At 39.6% G+C, this 18,686-nt stretch overlaps 1 protein-coding gene across 1 annotated transcript in view; it reads left to right on the top strand.

The window, feature by feature from the left end:
• The first annotated feature begins 819 nt into the window (after window positions 1-819).
• PLD1 (phospholipase D1) overlaps window positions 820-18,686 on the top strand; it is a 1,505,857-nt gene continuing 1,487,990 nt past the window's right edge. The window contains exon 1 of the mRNA XM_044070047.1: window positions 820-993. The gene's annotated coding sequence lies outside the window, so the exon portion shown is untranslated. The remainder of the gene's footprint in view (window positions 994-18,686) is intronic.

Here is an 18,686-nt window from a genome sequence, read left to right on the forward strand (position 1 = left end):
GGGTTGTTGTAAAACTCAGCTTGGAACTTAGCACTGTCTCCTTTTTGGAAGGAGTATTCATTGTTAGTGTGTGCAAACTGTGAGAAAACAGTGCTTACATGCAAACAGGATATGGTGTAGAGGCATGTACTGTAATGGCTGTAAACCTGTGATCATGGCTACCATTGGTGCCAGTTAGCTACTGGCTGTGCCATGCCCAGATTGATAACTCTGCAGCTGGTATCTGTTGGCAAGGAAGTACCAATGTACACATCTGAAATGCCAAGGCATGTCATCTTTATTCCATTTTTAACATGGGAAAGTCACTAAAAGATGCTATTTTACTTCCTCTGCCCAGTGTAAAAAATTATGCTGCCCATACCCTTGGTGACGAGGCACTTTGTGTTTGCCAAGAATTTTTAAGTGGATGGTGACATTGTCCAGAAAGTATCAGATGCTTTTTTTCGTATTCATTTATACGATTCCCTGTTGTCTGACTAAGGTATTGTAATTTGGATTGTTAACATAAGTGAAAGGCCTACTGAAATGCCCTGTGTCTGGAGAACAGCTTTTTTTTTTTTCAGTTATGACAGTGCTTAGTGCAGTTAACTTGTTGCAACTTCCAGTGAGGTTTCTTTCTCTCAGTTCACAGCGAGTGCAGTCAGTACACTTCGCTTTTAATGTTCAGCATTTCTTTCTCTCAGTTTATATAGTGCAGCTGTACTCTCTCCTAATGAGACAGCCTGTGCTCTGGGAAGTGGGTAGGGCCCTCAAGACTGTCCTGGTTTGATTGGTTAGAAATGTTTTTAAGGCTGGGTATTCTGTTAACATACCAGAGTCTGTAGATCAGAACTGCAGATTCTTGCTGTTGGTCATTTCCCATTTTCTGTGGATATTTTGGCTTAAGGATATATATCTATTCTTTGTTGGAGGAGAGAAAATTCCTGTTTTTCTGTTAAGAGTTTTCATATACGACACTTGTCAACATGGGCACAAATCCTGCTGGGGTCACAGGTTAGTAGAATTGCTTTAGAAGTTCTGAATAGTGTCCTGTTATGGCAAGACAAGTTGCTTTTTGTTTTGTACAGTGTTGAGTAATCGGAGAAAGTTGTTAAGCAGCAGCTTTTGTCACCTACTTCATAAAGGATTTCTGTATTATTGTGCTTTCAATGCTCTGCTGAAAAGACATGATTTTAACACCAGCTAAAAGAGGCATTAGAACTTTTGAGCTGGGAGTCGCTCATGAGAAATGTACTGGCATTTTTATGGTGGGGTACCTGTAATCTGCAGTGTTTCTCTACTGTTGCATTTTGACTTAAGCTGTGTGTTTAACCTTGAAAATAATAGACAATTATTTTGACCGTCCATTCTTCATGCATTTATTTCTGCAGTGACAGAATAAGTTCTGTCATGCTGTAGGCTTCAGGCTTTGTGTGAAAAGGTGAGAGAAGTAAAAGCTGAATATTTGCTGGTCATTGTCTACTGTGTAGCGAGCATGTCAAGTAAGAAAAAAATAAAAAAAAGTGAACAGCGCTGGGCTTTTAACTGAAGCATCCTTGGCTTCTGCTAATAAAGATGTGAAAAGAAAGATTTGCTATGATAAATTAAAGCTATTTATGTTTATTGCTGAATTGCTTGGCATACTTTATTTTTACCAACTGCTTTCATAGATTGCTAAAGTGTGACGATAATATGTATCTTGCAGAAAAAATGAAAACTGCTTCATCTGGAAATGTTTGTGTGCATATGCAATGTAATATAGAAGGTGCATCATAACTTAGATGCATTGTGTGATCAGACATCAGATTGCTTAGGTTGGTTCTGTCTGTCTTTTGTTTTTGTCCATGTTTTGATGTCTATTTCTTATCCTCTTTCTACTGTAATTGCTGCAGTTTCTTTAATGCACTCTTACTACACACATTGTAGAAATGTGTAGTAAGTAGTTCCAAGAAGCCACCATTGTCTCTTTTAGGTAAACCAGCAGCTGCTTTCTGGATTGTCAGGGAGAAGTCCCTCAGCTAAAGTGAACTTTAACAAAATATCACAGGATGGGTATATACTTAGATATACAGATTTGTACGCTCACACAAAATGTAAGGATATGTAGATCTGTGTGTGTGTGTGTGTGTGTGTGTGTGTGTGTGTGTGTGTATGTATGTATGTATATATATATATATATATATATATATATATATATATATATATATATATATATATATATATATATATAGTTCCCCTTCACAATCTCAAATGACTGAATGCTCGAAATTCAGCAACTCGAGACTGTAAAGTCGAACCAACAAACATCCCGAAACCCACAAGCACGAAAATAAAAAAAACCCCAAACATACACAAACACATACACCATACAACATGCACACCATACAACCCATATCACAGAAACTACAAGCCCTACACTACATGCACGCAGGGGGGCAAGCCCCCCCCCCACACACCCCTACTTATACATTCTAACTCCGAGATCGCACTAATACCAAAATAAAAAACACCACACAGACATTTTAAACTGCCTCACACACACACACACACACACACACACACTCACACTCACACTCACACTCACACTCACACTCACACTCACACTCACACTCTCACACACAGACACTCACACAGACACACACACACACACACACACACACACACACACACACACACACACACACACACACACAGACACATCCAACACTCATACTCCCACCTACCTACCGTAACCAACACACACAACTTACAAAACACACACATACATTCACTTACCTTCACTTCCGTAACACATCCCGACTCCCACACTTCCCATCCCGTAGCTGACATGCATAAGCGCAAATTCGTGCTTATGCAGATTCGCGCTTATGGGTTTTCGACTTTACAGTCTCGAGTTACTGAATTTCGAGCATTCAGTAATTCGAGATTGTGAAGGGGAACCATATATATATATATATATATATATATATATATATATATATATATATATATATATATATATTTGTGTTTGTGTGTATTGTGTGTATTAAGTACCTGCATGCCTAAAACTTCATTACAGGCACATATGGTTGGTTCTGTCTTATTGTTTTATAAAGTTTCATGTGTAGTGTTGCTTTAAGATATGTTCTTTGGCATACACAGTGTTTACCACATTTCATTTCAAAACGTGTTTTAAGCTGCACACATAATCGCATGGTTCTAAAATTCTCCAGAGATAGAAATTTTTATTTGCCATTTTTGTGTAATCTGTAGCATAATAGTCCTTGGAAAACATCTGTATATTCCAGCAACATTTCTTATCAGTCTAAAGAAACACAACGTATGCAACATTTTTTTAAACTTTGCAAAAGGTTATGAAAGACCTGTACCAAGAGTTCGCTTGTAGAGCTGTTTCTCTAAAATGGTTAAATATTCCTGGGTTTGTACTGAAGACAGCATATTGTGTGAAGACCGTCAATAAATATACATGCACAATTTGAATTATTACCTCAAATTCAATTGCTCCAATTTGGAGGCTTTTGGATGCCCCTAATTTAACTTGAGCAGCTCCCCGGGTTCACAAAATTTGCTGTGCACCTTATCACTCCGGAGTTACCAGTTTCAAGTTCTTCCTATATCTGTTTTGATATTAGCCGTCATCTAGTGTTACAGCACAGGTACCTTGCATCTCTTCCTTCCAGAAGACAACCTAATGCCTGCACATTTTATTGGTTTGCTGCGGGAAGAAATGCTGTACATATCCAAAGTGAGCTGAAGAAATGTTGATCTTTAACTACTTTTACATTGATTTTGTATTTCCTGTTAGAATGCATTACATTTTATAATGCTTGTTATAATGTTGTGATTGCAACAAAATGAGTTGGATATTGGGATGCATTTGCTACGGGCTTGACTGCACTTTGAAAAAGTTTGACATTTCTGTCTGATTTAGTTCAGTTTTTATGATGAGTAAACATAGGAGCCAAGGTTAACTCAGGCATTCTTTCTTTAATGAGACTTCACACAGTGCTGTTCAGTTTATCCTGTATACAGTGAATTTCTCAGTCGTGCTGTAGCACCATGGTTTTCTGCTCTTTATACAAGTGCATACATACAGACATTCGCTGATGTAGACAAACTTCATCAGCAATAAAACTTCACATAAAAAGATTAGTGTAGCAAAGTACACTCCAAACATTTTATTAGTCCGAGACTTTATCTGCCATGACAACGACTGTAAAACCTTTGTATTGGTGAAGAAAACTGACAACTAATAAGTTTGGTGTGTACTTTGCTACGCTATTCTAAAAATGTATGTGTGAATGCATGTATGTGTGTGTATATCTATGCACTGTAATGTTTATTGCTCCTTACACTGCACCTACCAATTCCAGAAGGGCAGGCTTACTGTGTTGTGTGGCCTTTGGCATTGTAGGCTTCTTGCAGCAGTGACTAAGGACATGGGAAACGTGATGCAGTATGGTGGTGGGGCTGACAAACTGCATTATGCTATTTAGTACATTCTTCATATTAGTAGATAAGCTGTATAGATATAATACTTTACAAATTTTAGCATTCTAGATTAATTCTCATGGTCTCTGAAAAGTACTTTGCTTAATTCTAACACATGGGAAAGTATTGTTCAGGTAAGTTGCAGTGGTCTGATCTGCACCCCCTCCTCCCCTAGACATCCGAGAAGTGAATCCTTCAAACTGTGTTTAGGAAGTTGCACTTTAGCATAAAAAGTGTGAAGATACATTATCCTTAAGTCATCCGTTGAAATTAATCCACCTTTAGCTAATAAAGGCATTTATTTGTTAACCAGTGTATTTTTACCCTCAGATGCTTTTTAAGTATTAAAAAAGAAAATGTAGATGTCCTTCCATGTCAAAGGTGGAATTTATTACACTAGGGATCCCCTGTCAAAGGTAGCCTGACATCTGGCCAGTATACCAAAGCCTTGGGTTGTAGTAGTGACATTGTACATCACATGTATGCTCCTCATTCATGGCGTAGGGCATAAAGGTGACATAAGGACGTGCCTTCCTCAGAACTTCTTTGCCACCAGTCCGAATACCATCTTCGAACTTCGGTCAGAATTCTCCTTTGTCTGCTGGTTACCAAGCTGTTTCAGGTAAGTGCCCTGTTGAGGTTTTTGCTGCTTATCCTTACCTTTTCTTTTGGTTGTAAGGTTACACGTCACCCAGAAAGGGAAAATGCCAGTGTGGGAGACAGATTCCTATTAAGGACCATCACAAGCAGTGTTCATTTTGCTTAGGTGCTTCTCATGACCATATGTTGTGCCCTATTTTTCAGGTGTTTGTCCCTAAAACTTTTTGTAGTTGTCTCTCCTCCTTATCCATCTACCTGGAAATCCAACATCTTAAATTGTTGGTGCAGGGTACAATGGCAGAATCATCCCAGCCCAGGGATCAACTGTCTGCTAAGAAGGCCAAAAAAGTTAGGCTGTATTCTACTGCTGTACTGCCCGCCCCCTGGATGTCTGTCTTGAGGCTAGACTGGTAAAAGCCCAGAGGATTGCCTCGTTTGTTCATCAGATTCCTCTGCAGTAACCGCTTTGGAGGTCGGCGTTGAGCCAACTTCTTGCACGTACTCTGAGGCTCTGCAGATGTCCGTTTCAGGTGTTTAAGAGAAACTGCGACTCATAATATCCAAGGGACTGAGGGTTGTTCCGCACATTCTTGTTAGGGAGGAGATCCCCACTTTGTTGTTTGTCAGCAGGGGTTCGAACCTCCTAAGATGTTAAGGGCTGATGTCCCTTTAAAGAAGAAACAGAAGACAAAGCATATTTCCCCTGCTCCTAAAGATCTCCATCTTGAATGGCAGGATTTTACACAGGAGTTATTTAATGCTCTCATGTCTTTGAAGGCCCCTTAGGGAGTTTCTGTTGCTGCCCCTCCTTGGTCCTCTACTCTTAAGAAGCTCTGGGAGTAGGACTATTCCAATGAGAAATTAGACTCAGTGTCTTTGGCCTGTTCCTGACAGATTCCTTCTCCACTGGTTTATGGTTCAGAGGAGGATGATTGTATTAGTCCAAATTCTCCTTTTGAGGGGATTTCTTTTGGGAATGCTATCTACCATATGAAGGATTTTTTTAAGTGAGACTGCACTCAGATTTCTGTTACTCAGGAGAAGTTCATAGGTGTGTACTAGGCTAATGGCCCTGGAGCCTATATAAGCTTAGCCCAAGAAGATTCCCTGGCATTATGCCACCCAAAGTTAGTTCCCAGTGCCCCTGTCACGCAAGGCCACTGAAGTGATCTCTGGGGTGAACTTTCTATTGCCCATCCACTTGTCAAGATTTCTCTTAGAGGGCCAGTGAAGTGCTCTGCTTGATGTGAATGGGAAGTTTGTTCCAGAGTATGGGAAGTCTGTGGGTCAGGAACCTGTCCCTCCAGCATGTTCTGTTTATTGTGGTAATGAGGTTTAGGTCCTTGGAGCGTGTGGCATGGAGGGATTGGGATTTCTTTAGGTGTAGCATATCTAGCAGCTCTGGGTCAGACATGGCTTTGTAGGTCAAGCAGAGATCGCCTCTAAGTAGACTATAAGAGGCAGAGTATAGCTGGAAGTTTTTTTTGAGGCTGTCCATATAGGGCATGTGTCTAAGGCTGAAGATCCTCTTAGTGAGGTATTTTGTGGCCTTTCCAGTTGTAGGTGTCTAGTGAGGTGTATACCAAATGGTGCATTGTATTCTATGTTGTGTCTTTTGGCTTATCCCGGTTAAGGGTTGCCACAGCGGAACTCCGGTCTGCTAATGTTTGGTAGTGGATTTTTACGTGCCGAGTTACAAGCCCTGACGCACAACCTTCAACGAAGGCACGCCCATTCACGCATGCCTCCACACAGAAGACGCTCTAGCTGAGAATCGAACGGGACAACGTTTTGTTGTGAGGCGACAACGCTACCGCAGCACCACTATAATAGGTCTAATGAGGGACGAGTAGAGAGGGATTATGACCTCTTTCTTCCTGGATGAGAAACCTTTTGTAATGAGATGCACCACATAGAAGGACTTTCTGACTACAGTGGCAATGTGGTCATCAAAGGAGAGGTTGCTGTCAATTTGTGTCCCCAGGTCTCTTATCACACCTTCAGAGTTTAGTGGACTACCGCCTATGTGGTAGTTCATGGGCACTGAATTTTTCCCAAAGGGAATGACCATGCACTTTTTGACATTGAGCTTAAGGCCATGGTTCTGGCACCAGTCATTGGTGTCAGTGAAGCCTTTTTGTAGAATGTCTACATCAGTTGGAGAATCAGTAATGGCTCACAGTTTGCAATCATCTGTGGACTTGGTCAGCCAGAATCCCTTTGTGTTGGCTTGAACTTCAGAGAAGTAGATTCCAAACAGGAGGGGACCTAGGACCGATCCCTGTGGGACACCACTTGTAACTGGTCGGTAGTCAGATTTGGAGTCCGCTACTTTCACAGTGTGTGTTCTGTCAGTGAGCCAGTTGGCAACCCATCTTATGACATATATAGGGGTTTATGCCTAGTTTAGTGAGTCTATCTATGATTCCTGAGTGAGGGATGCTGTTGAAGGCCTTGGCAAGATCTTGGTAGGATGTGTGGACTACCTTGCCCTCATCCACAGCCCTGTTGACAGACTCAAAGTTTTTCAGGTTGAGCAGGCATGATCTACCTTTTACAAACCCAAACTGTGTGGGGTCCAGAGTTTGGAGATTCCCTATGTCCTTATTTATAAGGTCCATGATTATGCTCTCCATAGCCTTGCGTATCAGACTTGTCAGACTAATGGGGCAGTAGTTCCCATGGTCTGTAGTCTCTCCCTCTTTGTGGAGTGGGATAACCATAGCAGTGTGCCATTCAGTAGGAACAAAGCCTGAAATGAGGCTGCGATTGAACAGGGCACTCAGGTGTGGTGACAGTTCACTTTGTAATTCATGTAAAACACAGCCAGGGATATTATCAGGTCCCATGGAAGCTGTATTCTTGGCTTTGGACAGTGTGTTTTTGACCTGTGTAGCTGTGATTATAAGGACTTGGCATTCCTCAGGTATTGTGATAGGGCCTTTAGAGGGTTAAAGGGGAGTAAAGTTCACACTGAACCTGTCTGCCAATATGTTGGCAATATCAGTTGGTTCTGTATATGTATTCCCATTATGCTGTAACTTGGAGCAGATCTGAGTATTGCCATGTAGATTCTTGACATAACTATAGAATGCCTTGTGGTTGTCTTTAGGATCTGCAACAATTTTGTTTTCATAGCTAGCTTTAGAGGATTTGATGATGAATCTCGTTTTTTTGTTGATGCTAACAAGGCCTAAAAAGGTACTATGAACTCCTCCAAATTGAATCTCCTAAACCCTCCACTGTTCCTCCTGTTCTTGCTGCTTTGTTGGACACATTTTCAGCAGCCTCTCAGCCTTCCGATTCCCAGCCCTCTATTCCTAAAAAAGCTGATGGTTTTATAAAGTGCCTGATGATTGTAAATTTCTTTGTGTCCCTCTGCTGAACCCTGTTATTTCTGTTTCTTCTGGCAAGCCTTCCAAGCTACTGCCTTCTATTAAACTTCTTCCTTCTGACAAGAACCATGGAAATATTGGGCAAAAGGGTGAACCCTGCTGCTACTCTGGCCTTTGGGGTTGTCAGTTACCTGACCTGTATGACCAGATGTATTTTAGCCCTTCTCTCTCAGGCTTCTCAAGTTGTTTCAGACCTTCCAGATTCCGAGGGGAAGGCTTCAGCCCATCTGTTTGTTGGGGTCCTCTTAAGTAGCTCACCATTCCATTAAATGTAGTTATGATGCAGCTGATGCCTCTTCTAGAGATGCTGACTCTTTGGTTCTGTGTTATGGTATTATTCTTGGTTTCACCGTCAGCCTCTGCCTGATATTAAGGCCAAGCTGATGGATGCTCCTCTTGACAATAAAAATCTCTCAGGTTCTGCAGCTGCTGAGCTTTTTAAGTCTGTTCAGGAGAAGGGTAAGACTGTACAGGAATTAAAACATATTGTTTTCTTGTTCCCAAATTCCAGAGGAATTATTTATTTAGCATTTGTTGATTGGGAAAGTCTGACTAGGACAGAGCCTATTTTCAGCGGAGCCCCAGGGAGAAATGCTCCAGATGCATATCTTTAGAATGTGGGAGGAAACTGGAGTACGCAGAGGAAACCCACATGAATGCCATAGCAACATCAAATAAATTAAGGCTATTCTTCTGGCCCTGCTTTACAGACAATACCACAGTGATGGGATAATCAGCAAGTAAGGGGGGACAAGATCTTACCTTTTGCACAGACTAGCTCTTGGCTGTCCTGTATTAAGTAACTGTTCAGGCTGTTTTATATTCCTTCAGAACAAAACAGCAGATTCTCTGAGCATGCCCATAACAGACTCATGAATAGATGCTTCCCAGATATGCATTTCTGGACATTGCCACCAGTGGGGCACTTCTCGGGGTAGATCTTTTTGCTTCCCCTCTGAACTAACAACTTTCTCTCTTTTGCACAAGAGTCCCAAGCCCTCTGGCCTGGAAGGTGGATGCCCTCTCTTTCTTTTGGAAAGGCACGTTTCTTTATGCCTTCCCTTCCTCTCATACCAAGGGTCCTGTTCAAGATAGAACAAGACTCTCCCAAAATCTTGTTGGTGACTCCCTTTTGGCCCAGAAAGCATTTTTTTCCCTTTTCTTCTACATTTAACCAAAGGCAATCACCACAAGTTACCTCACAGGGTGGACCTATTTGCACAAGACAAGGAGTCTCTCATCCATCCCCACCTGTCCACTCTTCAGCTGACACTGTGGGTGACAGGGCTTTGATCCCTTTTAGGCACCTTTTTTTCTGAGGACATGCTTCAGGTTCTGCAGGGGTCCAGGAAATCATATTTATCCAAATGAAGAGGTTTTCTGTTTGGCGTCTTGCTCATAACCTGGATCCACTTTCTGTGGAAGTTCCTTTGGTTCTTTTATTTGTTTGATTTGCTGAATGCTCAGTTGGCAAACTCTTCAGTTAGAGCCCACCTTTCAGTTATTTGTCTTTCTTTTTCTCCTTCCTTGGCTCTTCTAGATTTGAGATCAAAACTTAAACAAGTTGTTCATTCATACTGTACGTCCCAGGAAGCCTATTAGTCCTTCCTGGGACCTTAATTTTATTCTTGGAAAATTGACTGAGGCTCCTTTTGAGATTGAAACTTCAGCTTCCTTACAGCATTGTACTTGGAAAACTGTTCTTTTGGCCCTTACTTCAGCTAGAAAGGTGTCTGAGCTTCAGGACCTTATACCGTACCTCCTTTTTCAGTTTTCCATATGGGCATTCCTCATTTTGTGCCCAAGGCATTTAATAAGTTGTCTTTTAATCAGTCTATTCATTTGCCCACTTTTCTGTTCTCCCCAGTCTGCCAATGAGAAGGTTCTTCACATATTGGATTTGCATAGACAACACAGGTATTCTTTAGATAAAACTAAATCCAGTCATAAATCCGAGCAAATTTTGTTTCTTTTCATCTTAGGTCTTTAGGTTTGGCTGTTTCTAAGCAAACTATTTCTTCCTGGATCTCCAAGGCCATTTCCTTTTGTTGTTTACATAGGAAAAAGCCTCTTTCCTTCTGTTAAGGCTCATTCTACCAGGGCTGTAGTTTCTTCTGGTATTTTTCTCAAATGATTGGATACAAATTCCATCCATGAGGTAGCTACTTAGACATCTTTGCATATTTTTACCGAGCATTATTAGTTGGATATGGTTTCCAGGCCTAGAGACTGATTTGCCAGGGCTATCCTGCATAGCTTTCTTGAGGGCTGTGTTGGACCTTCCTTCTCCCATGTTTCCTCATGAACTTTTGTACTGTGTAATATCTTACCATACCAGATCTCCTTCCCTTCATTGTTGCAGTATTCACTGCCTCCCCACTCCCCTTTTTCACTTTTTCCTTCTCGATGCACAAGTTCCTTTTTGTAGTCCTTAGACTACCGTTCCTTCTGTGGCTTTTTCAGTTCTGAGGAAGGTATGTCACCTTTATGCCCTATGCCGTGGGTGTGGAGCATACGTGTGATATACAACATCCATATTATAACCAAGGCTTTGGTATACTGGCCGGACATCAGGCTGCCCTAGGAAGGGGATCCCTAGTGTAATGAGTACTGCAGTAGTGAAGGGAAGGACATCTTCTGTTATGGTAAGATTTTACACAATTGTACTTCACTGCCTCAGTTGATATACATGAAGTATGTTACGTTTGTGTCAGTTGTTCAGGATTTTAGAATCCGTGGTTTCTGTGGCTAAATGGGTAGCAAACTCTCCTTTGGTGCTAGACCTTCAGAAGGCTCTGGTTCCTATTTTCACTCCAAGTGATTGGATTCCTTTTCCATTAGAGACTACTGTTTAATATTAGGCGGATGCTGTACTCCAGAGTGTGCCATGCTTCAGAAAAGACATTAAACCTTGGCCCCGTCTGCCTACGTTGGTGGTAGTTCAGGGGGTGTAAAGGTTCCCATGACACTTTTGTATATCAAAAAAGAACAGGGGAAGCTTACTGGCACCCTGGCCAAATTTCCCCTCGTCAGTATAAATACTTCTGGTTTCCCCAGAAAAGAGGCTACTAGCCTAGTGTGACTAGCTCAGATAGTAAAAGATAAATAACACAGTAGAATGTCTGAGGTTGAGGAAGTCCAACTGACTGACAAGAAAAGGTTTACATAGTCCTATATTCCATGAAGAAATTAAGTTGATGCAGCATGAGAAAATTTCTTCTGTTTACCACAAAAGCTGCAGGGTAGTAATATTTTGCTATTTATTTACAGTTGAGTTCAACATTGTGTTATATCACAACAATGATTTATTAATTCTCAGATAACCCACTTCATCCACTGTGGTGTCACAAGATTTTGGAGACTACCCTGGGATTCAGTGAGTGCAGGGCATAGAACCTCATACAACTTGTTCTGAATTGGGGTACATACCCATCTCAGTTAAGCTGTGTTCAGGTGGACTCTGAGCCTTAAGTCTTCTGGATTTGATTTTAGAATTAGAATAGTTCTCATGGGAGTCGTATTAGAATTCTAATATTCACTAATTGATACAACATTTTGTGTAACATTGTACTGAATGGCATGGTGAGTTAGTGTTGCTGCCTGCCTTACACTACTTGGATCTCCTGGGCACTTCCTTCATTGAGGAGCTAGCATGCTTTGCTATTTGTTGCTCCTGTTTCATCCCACATACCAAGGTTATGTCATAGGTGTATTGGTGAGCCTATAAATTGCCCATTTGTATAAGAAAGTGTATCCTGAAATAAACACGTGTCTTGTCTGGGCTGGTTTTGCTGCCTTCTGCCTATTGGTTAATCAGAAAAAAAAATAATAAAATAAAACATTGTTCTGTTAATATTTTTTTCTTGAGGCTGACATCTGACAAAGATGTGCAGCAACAAAGAATGTGCAAAATGCCATCTTTAGGATACAGAGATAACTTTCAGTCTGTACTAATAGTTGACTTCACATAATGTCATCATTTCACTGTTACAGTAGGGTTGTAAATGCATCACTTTAGTCAAATGTTACTAAAATACATCATCCACTTAATTTTGTACAAAAAACACTTGTGTGTCTTTTAGTCTGGGTTGCACTAGGCAGCATTGAGATTATGTAAATAAACATGGATTTTTCTTGAATGTGATTTCATGCCTATTTATTGCATTAGTCTGGGTTGTTTCTATGATTTTCATTTACATTGTATTTAATGAGAATTGGGAATATAAAGGTTGATTTTTTTTTGGGGGGGGGGGTTAAAGGCACATGCACCAGGCATTATATGCATTTACTGTAGAGCATATAATTGTAACACTGATATGAAGAATGCATTTGCTATGTGATCTAATTGCCAACCAGCTAGTCGAGTCACATGCAGTGTTAGCACATATTGGGTGTTGTCGTCTTTCCTCCTTATCTAAATCCATGTTTAGTGTTTGTGTGCCTCCTGTTAAAGAAGTTAAGCAACATCCAAATTCATCAGAATGTTTTTTTTCTTTTGTTGGCATGGCAACAGTAAGGTACAGCACTGCATGCAATATAGTCGGAACAGCTTATTTTTCTGCTATGCCAAGAACGACTTCCTGTAAAAGTCATGGTGTATTGCTACCTGTATTCTTAGTGAGGTTTTTTTCAGATTTTTGAGCAAAAAGATGCCTCGGGTGTGCCAAACACCTCTGTATGGGGTCCATGTTATACAAATTGTTGAAAAGTAAAATTAAAGGTGTCCAATTTTTTTTAATTAAAAAAAAAAAAAAAAATCAAAGTTTTAATTCTTAATGCCAAACATGATGTACACAGCTGAAGGTTGCCAATCAGAAATATTAAAATACTTCTGTTATTATTAGCACTGACATCAGGGTAGACTTACAGACCAGCTAACATATATAACAGCTTAACAAAGAAAACAGTAGATGGTCAGTGTGTCATACGGGTTGCACGAGATAAGGCCTTAGCCATAAAAAAACAAGCCATTATCCCTCTCCATAGACTGCTAGTAGCATCCCTTCAAGAAAATAGACTACAGTTCTTTAAACCTCATGGCTGCAAGAACTTAATAGAGGTAGGCTGGAAGGTAACGTATACAGATAAGATTTTAATGCATACATTGTTGGAGAAGGTGTGTTCTGGAAATGGTGAAATATCTATAGAGAATCATTAGCTTCCATATTTTTAAATGATTTATGACAAAAAGAATGCAGTCAGAAAACACAAGTTCATGTTACGTCATCAATTGCAATTTTGGTGAAGACAATAGATAGACATTCTCCAAAGCACCTTCCATCAGCAGTGGAATTTTCATCTTTTTTCACTGTTGTGCTACCTCGGAATTGGTTGCCTCCCTCTTTCAAAAAAGTGTCACATGTTTGATGAAAGTAGTTTTGGAGAATGTCTGTGTTAGCCGAAACTGCTGACAGTCACTCAACATGTATCTGATACTACAGGGTTTACATTGCTATAGAAAGCTGATAAGGTATTTTTTCACAGAAGGGATGGTGAGTAGCCTTCTTGAAAGGTACCAGGGTCAAAATTGCTGAAACAATTCAAGAATACATTGTATGTGCATGACTTTCTAACCCCTATCCTAACCTTCCATACAGAGACTACTCCTATGATTTTGGGAAGATGGTAGAGAAAAGTCAGTCTCATGCGACAGGTAGCACACTCACCTTTGGTACACAAGGCTGTGGGTTCTATTCCCACACCAGGTGTTGGGATTTCTGACATCGTAGTGCAGCATAAGTGAGATGGTGCATGCCTGAGCATGTTGTCCTTATGAAGAAACTTTAATCTGAGATCCCATGTGTTGATGGTAGCTCAGGTGGATGTTAAAGATACCACGGTACCTATCAAAAAGTGTAGGGAAATCTACCCAATGCCATGGCTAAACTTCCCATAATATAAATATCACCTGGAGTCTCCCTGAAAATAGGCAACTAGCCCTATGGGACTAATTTTATCAAAGGATAAATAAATATAAAAAAAGAGAGAGCTGATGTACATTGAATAATGGTTTTAATAGCAAAGGTTCCCAGGCATACTGCACATGATGTGTTTGATCCCTGGCCTGCATTCATTAGCATAATACTGAGTCACTTTTGTTGAGGTTTATATTCACACACACACACACACACACACACACACACACACACACACACACACACACACAAAGTAACCTTGATATATGCAGTATGTTTATTTATGCATAATTTAAGTAGAGAGTTGAACAATTGCCATGTTTAAAAATACAGAAAAATGTTTATGGGGTCTCTGTTTAGAGTGTACAGGTGAGATCTTGTGCTTAGACTCCTCTGTTTCCGTAATGGAGTTACGGTGTGCTTTGCATTTCCCCCTTTGGCTTTTCTATGAATGGAAGATGTAGGCAAGATACTTTACAACAAAATATTAGGTTTGTAAAGTGATGCATAAGATGATTGTGTCAGTGTTACTGTTGAACATTTGACAAGAAAATATTTTAGGACTTCAGGATAGTGAAATACAATACACCTACAACCTTCCATTTTGAGAGAGGCTGAGGTCCAGATTTTAGGGTGATTCCCTTAGATTGTTTACATTTTCCCAAGATACATGCAATTCTTCACTATAGTAGCACTAGGATGATTGGAAATTCTTTGTTTGACATTAAATGTATCCTATGAAACACTGTTCAACAGACAGTCACTAAGAAACTGTAGAGTGACATCATTATTACACCTAGCAGTAGCTAGACAGAGACTGGGCTAAAGTGGTACAGCTGGAATATGAATGCTGTCTGCCAGTAGCTAGTTTGGTGAATATCTGGCTGTGATATGAGGCTTTGTTAGCATTCAGAAGTGTGCACGCATGAGTGCAAGATAGGGGTATTCAGTGAAAAAGTAGGAAGTAAGGTTTCTGGAATATAGAAGAGCAGTGGTGTATTAAGAGTGAATAAGCAGAAGTTGATGAATACCAAAAAATAAATAAGATGCCTATTAGGGAAATATTTTATTGCAAGAAGTGAATGAATGTTTTAAGAAAAGGGTTGTTTATAAAATAAGAGAGACCGATAAAGCCTGCCATTCAGATAAAAATTAACAACACTGGAGAATAGAATTCAGCAATAACCCACAGCTGGGTGTGGGTAATGTTGGATTTACCCACAATTGGTGTTGTTTGGTCATGAGGGCGAAGCCTGAGTGACCAAACAAAGCCAACCTTGAGTAAATCCAGCATTGCCCGCACCCAACCGTGGGTTATTGCTATTATATAATGACATTATTTAAGAAAAAAAAAATACTTTTCTTAAATGTTATTGTATAATGCCCCGTGCTGCCCTTCTGCAGTTTTCCAGTATTCTGTGGCTTTTCTGATGTACTGTGCATGTGTAAGGGACTTGCGTTCCCACTCTTATGCAGTACATCACTGCTGTGTAAAGGTAGCAAAGGGGAAAGGAAGATCTCCATTGCATTTTTTTTTTTTTTTAATTGAAGAAAAAAAAAGAGAAAGAAATCTGGAGACTTTGTACATTCGGGAGAGCTGGGACAGACTGAATAAAAGGATAACCGGGTACGGAACATACCTGGCAATCATGTTATTTTTGTCTGCACCGTCTCCCTTGTTCATTTCAGGTCTTCTGTTTTCTTTTTGGGGGGCAAAAAAAAGAAAAGTAAAAAAAATTAGGAGATATACTAATGGGAAAAAGTCCGGCCGACTGGACCTTTCTCTGTTAGTATATTCTCAGATTTACAACAGGCATGCTGGTTGAGCTGGCCAATCAGCATGCTCGTTTTCAAATATTAATGGACAGTCTTTGTATAATACATAACTGTGCAGCCAGATTTTTGAAATTGTAATGGTATTTTATCTGTGCGATGCAGTGAATAGAGAACAATTATATTGAGAGAGAATGCACAGAATGAATAGAGGGCATTTTATTTTGATCCTTTTATCAGAAGGAAAGCAAAGACAAGAGAATAGATTATCATATGGTGAAGGTAGATTATTCTTCCTGTGGTGTTAATCAGGCACACTTTGAATTTTTGGCTAGTAAATAGTTTGTGTTAGAAGAAAGGGAGACTAACAGAGTAGTAGATGCCTGAAGCTGCCTTACCAGGTTTATAAAGTGTCAGCTGTCGGTCAGATAACTGTACAGACTTGCCATATCTGAAACCTGATTAAGTTTGTGTAAAAACTTTGTAAAACTACATCTTTGAATGTCTAACAGAAGTCTGCATTTTAGGTGCCAGTCTGAAGTAAGGTTTAAAGGCCAAGTGAAAGACTTTTTGTCAGCTTAAAAGAGTGATTGATAAAGAAATATTGAGACTGTTCCAGAAACAGTCTAAGAAGTCAGAGATTCTTAGAAGTGGACCATCTGTCCATAATATAAGACCTAGACACTGTGTGTGTCATATTAAGTGTTTTGGGGAGAAGGAACAATGCAGTGATAGAAAATGCCACGCTGATAGGATTTTATCTGGACTTTTTGGGATATAAAACAGTAATAATGCACATTTAGTGATATTGACTCATTTATACCATGGAGTAGATCAAAATATGATGAGAAATACTCTTTATTTCCTGATTTTTGTTTTATGGTCTGTAGTGCCTTTATCTCAAAGGACATGGAAAGATTGTTCAGGTTATTCCTTTCTTGTAAAAGCATAAGCATTTTTCTTTCTCTATGAGGAATAACTTGAGAACAAACATATGTGCCAACCCAACCATAATACTCTGTTTTTCCATTAATGAAGTAGTGACAGAGTATCTTCATTCAAGACACATGCACGCAAAATATACTTTTGTAGTGTTTGCACAATCCCCAATGCCGCAGTCTTGCCACATAACTGTCTTTCAGTTTATAGACCTTCAGCCACGAGTGTGTCATACCCAGCAACAAGATGTGCAAGTGTTTCCCATTCTGTATTACAGAACCTGCCCAGGCACACCATTATTAAAACCATATGGTTTTCTTTACTAAGACTCCAAATACTGAAAAAGTAAAAAAAAGAAACATAATTTGAGTCATAAGGCTTCACTAAAGAAGTCTTTATGTATAATTAGTAGTAACTCAGTAGTAAATTATTCAAGGCTATATGAAATCACAAAGATAAACAGGAAGTGATGTGTATTGCAACATTTACACAGCCAATCAAATGCTAATCTGTATGTATGATATCAAAATTAAACAAGGATGTGAAGAAGCGTGAACAAATATCCAAACACAGGCTATTCTATATAAATGCTTTCCATACCTTAATTACTGTACTTTATTCTTACCAGTATCGCTAATCTTGGTTTATATGTATGTACACTCTGCTGTTCTGATAATTGCATAGGTAATATGTCTCTTCTTGAGGTCTACTAATTGCTTTTTAAATTTATACTGTGGTCCTCTGCTGAAACTGGGATTTTAACTCAGTCCGACAATCCATGTAAATAATATATCAAATTCAATTCATCATTAACTACTCTGGATACAAGGTATCTAACATAAAAGTATACCATACTTCCCCTCAGTTGTTGATGAGTATATTGGCATCAGGATAAGCATACGAAAGAAAAAAAAATTGGTTTTAGGAGTATTGTGCAGTTTTTGTGAAAGGATGAACATTTTGCTTCCATCTGAAAGGATATCTTGAGTTGAGAGCAAACTTTAGTGAACTCCAATTCTAACTTGTTATAACGTTTAGAATTTTTATTTGTATGCACTGGTTACTAATGTTTTTCTTCTGTTCCATATGTCCACATGTTCAGTGAAACTGTTCCCCATATTATGGCTTAAAATGGGTGACTTCTAGTCCAGTCCACTTATCAAGATGCCAAATAAAGTTGAATTGAACTAAAGTGAATAATAGTGGGAATAAGGTACTCCTAGATGTTATAGTATAGGTAATATTCTCATTCGTTATTTCGTGCAGAACAGTTGAAATAAGTAAATGGAGCGATGTAAGCAACCTTGTTGAGGGGAGGTGATAGTTATATAGGAATTAGCCATTTATATCCGTAGACTCCATAAACACAAGGATTTTCCACATGTATTTCTGAGTACTTCTATGGCTGCTGCAAAGAGCATCGGTTTATTACTACCTCAGTCCCTCTTATCACAGGGACAGCTTCATGTCTGGTTGACCAAAAGGTTTGGCTGAAAAGGATCTAAGAAAGACCGATTCACTTAAAAAAATAAATAACTTCAAAAAATATTTGTGTGGTTCATTCTCCTCACCTGAAATGCAAGGATGTTAGAGA

The sequence above is a fragment of the Protopterus annectens genome, chromosome 4.part1, assembly GCF_019279795.1.
Source record: "Protopterus annectens isolate FY-2018-M chromosome 4.part1, PAN1.0, whole genome shotgun sequence".
NCBI classification, from domain to species: Eukaryota; Metazoa; Chordata; order Ceratodontiformes; family Protopteridae; genus Protopterus; species Protopterus annectens.